At 42.1% G+C, this 10,445-nt stretch overlaps 1 pseudogene; it reads right to left on the reverse strand.

Annotated features, from left to right (window-relative positions):
• Positions 1 to 4,613: 4,613 nt before the first annotated feature.
• LOC102740604 (SAP domain-containing ribonucleoprotein-like) lies at positions 4,614 to 8,627 on the reverse strand (annotated as a pseudogene).
• Between the last annotated feature and the right edge of the window lie 1,818 nt (positions 8,628 to 10,445).

Consider the following 10,445-nt stretch of genomic DNA (forward strand, 5'->3'; position numbering starts at 1 on the left):
TCATTTTTCAATAGGGGAAATTCACTGCTGAAATTATCAAAGGCAAAAGCAGAAAATTTTGGAGGGCAGCAGCAAAGTTAAAATACAAAACCGTAAGTCTACATGACTGTGAACCTGAATTCTGCCACAAGTTAATGACAGGGGGAAAACAACAGGGAGAGGGATTTCCTCCAGATTAGACAATAAAACATATAATATAGGGTGACTATGTTGGATCCTTGTTCAAACAGATCGATTGTAAAAAGACATTCTTGGGTCATATAACTTATAGAGGTTAATATCGAGAACTCTTGCAACTCAACAAAAAAGAAATATAACACAATTTAAAAATGGGCAAGGGACTTGAACATTTTTCCAAAGGAAATATACAAATGACTAATAAATAGAGGAAAAGATGTTCAACATCACTAATCATTAGGAAAATGCAAATTAAAACCACAACAAGGGGCACCTGGGTGGCTCAGTAGGTTAAGCGGCTGCTCTTGATTTCGGCTCGGGTTGTGATCTCAGGGTCGTGAGACTGAGCCCCACATTGGGCTCTGCACTGGGCATGGAGCCTGCTTGATTCTCTCTCTCCCTCTCCCTTTGTCCCTCCCCCCCACTCTCTCTCTCTCTCAAACACACACACACACACAAGATACCATATCACACCCATTAGGATGCCTACCATCAATAAAACAATGCCAGAAAATAACAAGTGTTGGCAAGGACATGGAAAAATTGGAGCCCTGTGCACTGCTGGTGGGAATGTAACATGGTGCGGTTGCTGTGGAAAATGGTATGCCAATTTCTCAAAAAATTAAACACAGAAATACCATATGATCCAGCAATTCCACTTCTGAATATATAACCAAAAGAACTGAAAGCAAGGTCTTGAAGAGAAAGTTGTATATTCATATTCATAGCAACGTTATTCCCAACAACCAAATTCTATGAGCAACCCTAATACCCCTTGACAGATGCATGGATAAGCAGAATGTAGTATACACATACAATGGAATACTATTCATCCCTAAAAAGGAATGAAATTCTAACACATGCTGTAATATGAATGAACCTTGAAGACATTACACTAAGTGAAATAAGCCAGTTGCAAAAAAGACACATACTGTATAATTCCATTTATATGAGGTATCTAAAATAGCCCAATTTGGGGCACCTGGGGGGCTCAGTCATTGAGCATCTGCCTTCGGCTCAGGTCATGGTCCTGGGGTCCTGGGATCGTGCCCCGCGTCAGGCTCCCTGCTCAGCGGGAAGCCTGCTTCTCCCTCTCCCCCCCGTTTGTGTTCCCTTTCTCGCTGTCTGTCTCTCTCTCTGTCAAATAACTAAATAAAATCTTAAAAAAAAAATAAATAAAACAGCCAAATTTATATAGAGAAAATAGAATGGTGGTTTCCAGAGTGTGAGGGGAGGAGAGAATGGAGAGTCATTGTTTAATGGGTACAAGGTTTCAGTTTTGCACAAGGAAATATGTTCTGGAGATTGGCAGTATGACAATGTGAATGTACTTAACACTACTGAACTATATACTTAAAAAATAGTTAAGATGGTATGCTTTATGTCATGTGTATTTTACCTCTTAAAAAAAGACATTCTTGGGGCGCCTGGGTGGCTCAGTTCGTTGGGCGACTGCCTTCAGCTCAGGTCATGGTCCTGGAGTCCCGGGATCGAGTCCCGCATCGGGCTCCCTGCTCAGCGAGGAGCCTGCTTCTCCCTCTGACCCTCCCCCCCTCATGTACTCTCTCTCATTCTCGCTCTCTCAAATAAATAAATAAATCTTTAAAAAAAAAAAAAGACATTCTTGGGACAATGGGGAAATTCAGGTATTAGATGATGCCAAAGAATGATCAATATTTTTTTAAGATGTGATAATAGCATTGTGGTTACACAAGAAAATGTCCAAATTTGTTAAAGAGTCCAAATCTGAAGTATACTGGTATGAAATAAAAGGTATCTGGGATTTGTTTTTATTTTATTTTTTTAAAGATTTTATTTATTTGAGTGAGAGAGTGAGCGAGCACGAGCGGGGGATGGGCAGAGGCAGAGGGAGAAGCAGACTCCCCGCTGAGCAGGGAGCCTGATGCGGGACTTGATTCCAGGACCCTGAGATCATGACCTGAGCCAAAGGCAGACGCTTAACCAACTGAGCCACTCAGGTGCCCCAGGGATTTGTTTTAAATACTTAAGTAAATTGAGAAAAAAATAATAAAGGATATATGAAGCAAATGTGACCATACAATAGTTATTAAATTAGTTCATTTTTTCTATCCTTTTTTTTTTTTTTTTTTTTTGAGACACAGCGAGAGAGGGAACACAAGCAGGGGGAGTGGGAGAGGGAGAAGCAGGCTTCCCACAGAGCAGGGAGCCCGATGCGGGACTCGATCCCAGGACCCCGGGATCATGACCTGAGCTGAAGGCAGACGCTTAACAACTGAGCCACCCAGACGCCACCCATTTTTTCTATTCTTATGTCTAAAATTTTTGATAATTAAAAAATGTGTTACATTTAAAAGTACAAGTGTTGTTGCTACTTCACTTGGACAGATGTCTCTCTTGCTGCATCTCCCTAAGCTAGGGTATTTTAAAATCATTAATTAGGAACGACTGAAACAAATAATCATCTTTTTTTTTTTTTTTTTAAAGATTTTATTTATTTATTTGAGACAGAGAGAATGAGAGAGACAGAGAGCACATGAGAGGGGGGAGGGTCAGAGGGAGAAGCAGGCTCCCTGCCGAGCAGGGAGCCCGATGCGGGACTCGATCCCGGGACTCCAGGATCATGACCTGAGCCGAAGGCAGTCGCTCAACCAACTGAGCCACCCAGGCGCCCGAAACAAATAATCATCTTATCTGCTTGGGGAAGTGGAGGGGAAATTTGATAATATATTTTCAGACATGTGAAAATCTCATCTCTGACACTTGGTTCTGTAAAAATGACTCATGAATTTTGAGGTTTATAAATAGTATATCAAAAATATTTTAACTCAAAACATTTTTATCTTCAAAGGGACTTCCATGAATGGCATGGCATTTGAGTCAGAAGGACCAGACCCACTGATCTTGGACAAAGGGAGAAGGGCCATGGTTCCCTTTCAGCCACGCTGAAAGCCTTGCTTCGTGGCAAAGGGGGCCCGTGGCTCTTGAGCCAGCCAGGAAGACATGAATACAGTGCCTTCCCTCAACAATGCGGGAGCAGCCTCTTGGGGGCCTCTGGCTGACGGAGAATTCTGAGTCGTGGGGCTGAGAAGTGGCAAGTGGTGGAAAACTGGAGTATGCCTGTTCAAACCAGTCTGGAATGATTTCAAATTCTAGAAGGTGAACTCAGAATCACAGAGCAGAACACATTGGGCCATTGTAATGGTAGGTGGGTGGGTGAGGAGGGAGTTCACCATCAGTTCAGGGGAACTTTGTCCCTGCTGGCTGCTGTCTGCTAGATCATGCAGAATAAATGGTCTGAAAGGCCCTGCAAATTCTGGTCCTGGGGAAATATGGAGTAAACACACATCTCCCTATTCCCTTTGTTAAGTATAGTTTAAAAAAAAAACAACAACAGCAAACAACCCTGGACTTCATATATAATAAAATAAAAAGGAGACTTTGAAAGGTGGAGAGAAGAAGACAGACTGGCTAGGGACCTGGGGACCCACAGAATGACGTGGTAGTGATTGCCAGGGTTTTCTTTTTGCCTTATATAGCTCAGACTGAGTACTGGAGAAGCCAGCAATCCAGAAACTAACTGGTACAGACCAAAAAAAAAGGAGGAGGGGGAAGAAAAAGAAAAAAGGGCTTGCTCTCTCTAGGCAAAGGACTAGCAAGGGGCAGCCCAGAAAGAAAACTTTTCGGGGCACCTGGGTGGCTCAGTTGGTTAAGCGTCTGCCTTCAGCTCAGGTCATGATCCCAGGGTCCTGGGATGGAGCCCCACGTTGGGCTCCTTGCTCAATGGCAAGGAGCCTGCTACTCTCCACAACTCGTGTTCTCTCTCCCTCTCTCAAATAAATCTTAAAAAAAAAAGAAAAAAGAAAAGTTTTAGATGATAACCACTCTACTCCAGCCACAAAAACTGTAGAATAAACTGCAATACCACCTATAGCCTGCCAGCCAGGCCAAATGGGGACCTGGGACTTCTACTCCTACCTGCCGGGTGGTGTCAGAAGAGGTCTAGTGGAGAGTCAGGATTCTCACCACTGGCCTAGCAATGTGCTCCTCCACCACATCTGTGGGGGCCACAGGGGAGCAGTACTGATGCTTCCCGCCCCCTCCCCGTATCAGCAGAGGCTCAGTGGGCAGTCTGGATTCCCACCCTGGCCTAGCAGTAACGAGGTACCCCCCCATCCCCACTTCCCAGGATGTCAACAGAGGCTGAGTAGGGAACCTGAACTTAGACAGCACTGAGAAGGCCTTCTAAAACAGCAGGTTTAAATAACATCCAGAGTCTCGGAGTCCTCAAAATTTCCAGGGCTGAAAATCACTCTTCACACCAAGAACCAGGCAAATCTTGAGCAGGAAAAGACAATCCTACTGATGCTAACACCAAGGTGACCAGATGTTGAAATTACCTGACAAGGATTTTAAAGCAGGCAGTGTAAAATTTCAGGGAGCAATTACAAACGCACTTCATTTGCTATTTGCTTTTTATTAACAAGCACAATGATGATTACAAAACAACACCACAAGGGGCCCCTGGGTGGCTCAGTCAGCTGAGTGTCCAACTCTTGATTTAGGCTCGGGGTTGTGGTCTCAGGGCCTTAAGATCAAGTTCCCCTGTTGGGCTCTGTGCTGAGCGTGGAGCCTACTTAAGATTCTCTCTCTCGCCCCCCCTCCTTTCTCCCCCGCAACTTGCACGCACTTACATGCATGCATTCTCTCTCTAAAAACAACAACAACAACAACAACAACACAAGAACAACAACCTTAAAGTTGGACCAGCAATGAGTCAAATTGCTGCTGGAGTTCCTGAATGTACCCGAGGTCCATGCCCTCATTGCGAGGCAGGACGTAGGCACATGACTGTGCATTTAGGTATATATATGACCAAGAAAAGTCAGAGAGAGGGAAACCACTGGAGAACAGAAAGAATTAAGAGCTTTTCATCAGGTAATTCCAAAGCACTCTGCCCTTTTTTCTTCTTTGCCTCTGTATCCTCTGTGGTTCCTGTTCCAGCCGAACCTGTAACAATCTCAAATCGCTCTTCCTCTTTTTCAGCTTCTCATCATCTTCAGACTTCCTGGAGATTGAAGAGACGTTCAAACCAAATCTTTGAGCTTGTTCCTTTAGTTTATCCAGGTTAAGCATAGGTTTGGCATCAGATGACAGGCCTTTTGATGGAACTGAAGAAATCCCAAATCTCATTGCCCAGGCAGCAGTCTTACTCTCCAAGCTCACAGGTACATTGAATTGTTCAACATTCCTGCATTTCCCTCAGTCTGTGGTATCTCCAATGTCATTTTTACCACTTTCTTCTCTGCTGCCACATCAATAGATGCTGCCACATCTCAGAGGGTGCTTCCTCTTTGACAGACAGTTCTATGGGTTTTGGTTCTTCTTCCTCTGTTTTATCTCCCAGTACATTTCCATTTGCCTCCTCTTCAGCATGCTTTCAAGATATGCCTGGAGCTGGGGCACCTGGGTGGCTCAGTTAGTTAAGCAACTGCCTTCAGCTTGGGTCATGATCTTAGGGTCCTGGGATCGAGCCCCGCTTCGGGGTCCCTGCTTGGTGGGGAGCCTGCTTCTCCCTCTCCCTCTGCCTGCTGCTCCCCCTGCTCATTCTCTCTCTGTCAAATAAATAAATAAAATCTTAAAAAAAAAAAAAAAGATATGCCTGGAGCCTGTGGATAAGACCTTGTTGCATTCCCCTAGTCTCCAAACCACAAGCAAGACATTCCTGCTTTAGTTCAGCAAGCTTCAGCTTATGGAGGGAGCTCCACTGTCTGCCGCCATCTTGTTACCCCTCTAAGTCCACTAACAAACGCACTTCAAACAAAAAAATAGTCTTGGAAAAGAGATAAAAGAAATGAAGAACTAAATTGAAAATCTAGAACTGAAAAAAAGTGGAAAAAAAAAAACCTTCACTGGATGAGTTCTAAGGTAAAATGGAGAGGACAAAGGAAAGAATCAATGAACTTGAAGCCAGAATAATAGAAATCATGCAATCTGAGCAGAGAGAGAATAGACTGAAAAAAAAATTAACAGTATCTCGGGAATTTGTGGGACTTCAATAAAACATGTAATATTTGTGTCACTGTGATGTGGAAATGGTGGGGTTTGGAGTCGATGGTCCAGAAAGAATTCTTGAGATGTCTTCAGTGCAGTGGTTTTATTAAAGCACAGGGACAGGACCCGTGGCGGGTGGGGGAAGAGGTGCACTGGGGTTGTGAGAAATTATACTTTGGAGTTGGGAGAAGTAAAGACAAAGGACGTTTCCAAAAGGATTTTCATATTTAAAGAAGACTGGATCTTGGAGGTCAGGTTAATATTATGATAAGGTTGCCTTTTGCCTTTAGCATGTTATCATTGAGGCAGCTAAGCTCCTTGAAGAAGGTCACTCTGCCTGTCCCAAGTACTTGTCAATTTTAAAGTCATAAAATTTAATTTTATGTACATTTCCTTTGCCTTTGTTCTCCACATCTACTGGAATCCCAAAAGTAGAGGAGAAAGAAGGTGGGGCTTTAAAAGTATTCAAATAAATATGACTGAATATTTTCCAAATATGACAAAAGACCTATACTTACAGATTCAAGAAACTGATCAAATCCCAAACAAGATAACCCCCCAAAAAATCCATGCCAAGATACATCATACTCACATTTCTGAGAACTAAAGACAAAGAAAAAATCTTGAAAGCAGCCAGGGAGAAATGACACCTTCCTTATAATGGAAAAACAATTTGAATGACATCAAATTTCTCATTGGAAGGTTTAGAGATCAGAAAAAGTGGCACAATATTTCCTTTCCTTTTCTTTTCGGCACAACATTTCCAAGTGCTGAAAGAAAAGAATCAACTCAAAATCCTATATCCAGTGAGAATTGGGAATGAAGAGGACATGGACATTCTCAGACGAAGAAAAACAATGAGAATTTGTCAATAGCAGACCTACCATTAAAAAGTAGCTACAGGAAGTTTTTGAAAGAGAAATTAAATGATTTTAAAAAAAGAACCTTGGAACATCAAGAAGGAAGAACTAAAGTGTAAAAAAGTCCAAAAAAAAAGTTAATATGCTTTCCTTATTTGAGTTTTCTAAATGACATCTGATGGTTTAAGCAAAGGACTAGTGGTTGTGTACAAGATAAATTAGGGAAGTTGGTAAGTATAGCTATAATTTCTCCTTCAAGCAACTGCACAATGAAAAGGAGAAATGAAGTGATGGCTGGCCAGGAGGAGGGATTCTGTGGTCCCTATGATTTCCTCTTTCCTCAAAAGATCAAAGCCCATCAGGCCCAGTCTAGTGTCCCCTCCCAGGCGAGTGTCCCCTCTCCCACATACTCACTCAAGCATTATCTGATGTGATTCTCAATTTATGTAGAGGAAATATTTAAGACTGTTATAAATAGGGGCAGTTTGTAAAGGGACTTAAAGGGTAGAAATTTTTGACACCTCTTTGCAACTGGTAATGTCAACACAAGTAGAACTGAGATAAATTATATACATATAATATTATAGTGAGTACCTACTAAATATCTATACAAAGAAATACTCTCCAAACACTGTAAATAAATCAAAATAAAAGTCTACTCAAAATGACCAAAATTATATGGAGTGGCTCAGTGGGTTAAGTGTCTGCCTTCGGCTCAGGGTCCTGGGATCGAGCCCCACATCAGGCTCCCTGCTCAGTGGGGAGGCTGTTTCTCCTTCTCCCTTTGCCTGCTGCTCCCCCTGCTTGTGCTCTCTGTCAAATAAATCTTTCCAAAAAATGACCAAAATTATAGAAATGGAGAATAGTCAGGTGTTAGGGCTGCTGGGGGTGGGGGAAGGGGAGTGGGTAGTCTATAAAGAGATAACCAGCAGAGATCTTGAAGGTAAGAGCTCTGTATCCTGATTGTAGTGGTGGTTATACAGATCTCTACATGTGATAGAGGCAAAGAACTGTACACACACACTGTACCAGTGTCAAGTTCCTGGTTTGATATTGTATCACAGTTACTTAAGATGTATCCATTGGGGGAAATTGTATGAGAGGTTCAGAAACTACTCTGTACTATTACTGCAACTTCCTGTGAATCTATAATTATCTCAAGATAAGTTTTTTTAAATTTAACATAAAAATGAAGTAAAAAAATTATGCAATGATTAAAGCTTAATTTTCCATCCTGCCTTCCCCCCCGCCACCGCCCCGTTTCACTGAGATGCAACTGACATATAGCACTATGTTAAGTTTAAGGTATACTGAATAATGACTTGACTTACATACATTGTGAATGATTACCACAGTAAGTTAACAACCCTCATCTCATACAGATTTTAAAAAAGACTTTTTTTCCTTGTGCTGATAACTCTTAGGATCTACTCTCTTTAACAAGTTTCAGTATACTGTACAGCAGTATTAACTATAATCATCATGTTGTACATTATATCCCCAGTGCTTACTTATTTTATAACTGGCAGTTTGTACCTTATGACCACCTTCATCCATTTCCTCCTCCCCGCACCTCCCACCTCTGGTTACCACACATCTGATTTCTAAGAGTTTAGTTCTTTATTTAGATTCCATATATAAGTGAGATCATGTAGTATTTTTCTGTCTTATTTCACTTAGCATAATGCCCTCTAGGTCCATCCATGTTGTCTCAAATGGCAGGCTTTCTTTTTTAAATGGCTGAGTATTTCAGTGTGTGTGTGTGTGTGTACAACTTCTTTATGTGTGTGTGTATATACCACAACTTCTTTATCCATCCATCTAACAGTGGGCACTTAGGTCGTCTCCACGTATCAGCTACTATAAATAATGCTATGAACATGGAAGTGCAGATATCTCTTTGACACAGTGTTTTCATTTGCTATGGATACCCAGAAATGGAATTGCTGCATCATATGGTAGTTTTATTTTTAATTTTTTTGAGGAATTTCCATACTGCTTTCCATAGTGGCTCTGCTAGTTTATATTCCCACCAACAGTGAATGAGGGTTTCCTTTTCTTCACATCCTCGCCAGAATTTATCTACTATTTTGTTTTAAAAGAAGAATACCCTTCATTATACAAATGATCACTGACAATATATAATTATGCATAAATAAAAGTCTTTGTATTTTCAACTAGCATTTTATGTTGGGAAAATGAACCAAACTGTGCTTTTTGAGGATCTACTTATTATATGGGTCCCGGTCAAAAGCAGAATTCAAACATAAACCAAACAGGGCTCTGTCCTCAAGGAACTTAAAGCCCAAGGAATCAAGGCACAAATGCAGGAAAACCTTAATAACTCAAGAGTTAGACAACATAGCCCTCCATAACAGAAATGCTGGCTTGTGCCAGAGACAGCATGTCTTACAAGTTCTGAAGGCAGGCTTCTGTGGGCCAGGTCTTGAAAAACCCCCACGGAGGCAGATAACCTTGAAGTGGGCTTTGAAAGGTGGAGTTGGTAGAGCCAGAGATTCCAGCAGTAAGGAAATAACTTAAGACAGATGGGGAAAGTGAGAGACACATTGGGGGCTGGTGGACTGGAAGGACAAGACCCTCCGGGTTCAGTAGGGAGCCCCTGGAATGCAGGCTGCAACTGGGTGCATGTATCTGGGCAGGAAAGGGCTAAACCAGAGTGCAGAGATTAGTTTAGTGGTTGTGTGCATGACAGATCAGAAAAGTGGATAAGCACAGTAATTTCTGCTTCAGACAACTGCATAAACAAGAATGAGAAATGAAGTGACTGCTAGTTGGGAGGAGCAACTCTGGGATCCCCAGAATCTCCTCAAACCTCAGCAGGCTCATTCCAGTGTTCCCTATCCTAGGCACTGATGCATTAATTCAACCTGCAACTCCTGAGGAGTGGGCCAAGTCCAAGGACCCATGAGGCAAGTCTCACATGGTCCCTGCTATATTAGTTTTTTTTGAGTATCCATAAGTGCAAATGAATGTGTTTAAAGACTATCACCCTCATCCACTTCATTACCTCCTTCTAGAGTAGCACTATCCAACAGAAACATATAAGCCACATATGTATTTTTAAATTCTCTAGTAACCATGTTAAAAAAGTAAAATCGGTGAAATTAACTTCAAAATATATTTTATTTAACCCAGTATATCTAAAATATCATTTTTGGGGCGCCTGGGTGGCTCAGTCGTTAAGCGTCTGCCTTCGGCTCAGGTCATGATCCCAGGGTCCTGGGATCGAGCCCCGCATCGGGCTCCCTGCTCCGCGGGAAGCCTGCTTCTCCCTCTCCCACTCCCCCTGCTTGTGTTCCCTCTCTCGCTGTGTCTCTCTCTGTCAAATAAATAAATAAAATCTTTTAAAAAAAA

Source organism: Leptonychotes weddellii, chromosome 1 (assembly GCF_054177405.1).
Source record: "Leptonychotes weddellii isolate Sample4059 chromosome 1, ASM5417740v2, whole genome shotgun sequence".
Taxonomy (NCBI): domain Eukaryota; kingdom Metazoa; phylum Chordata; class Mammalia; order Carnivora; family Phocidae; genus Leptonychotes; species Leptonychotes weddellii.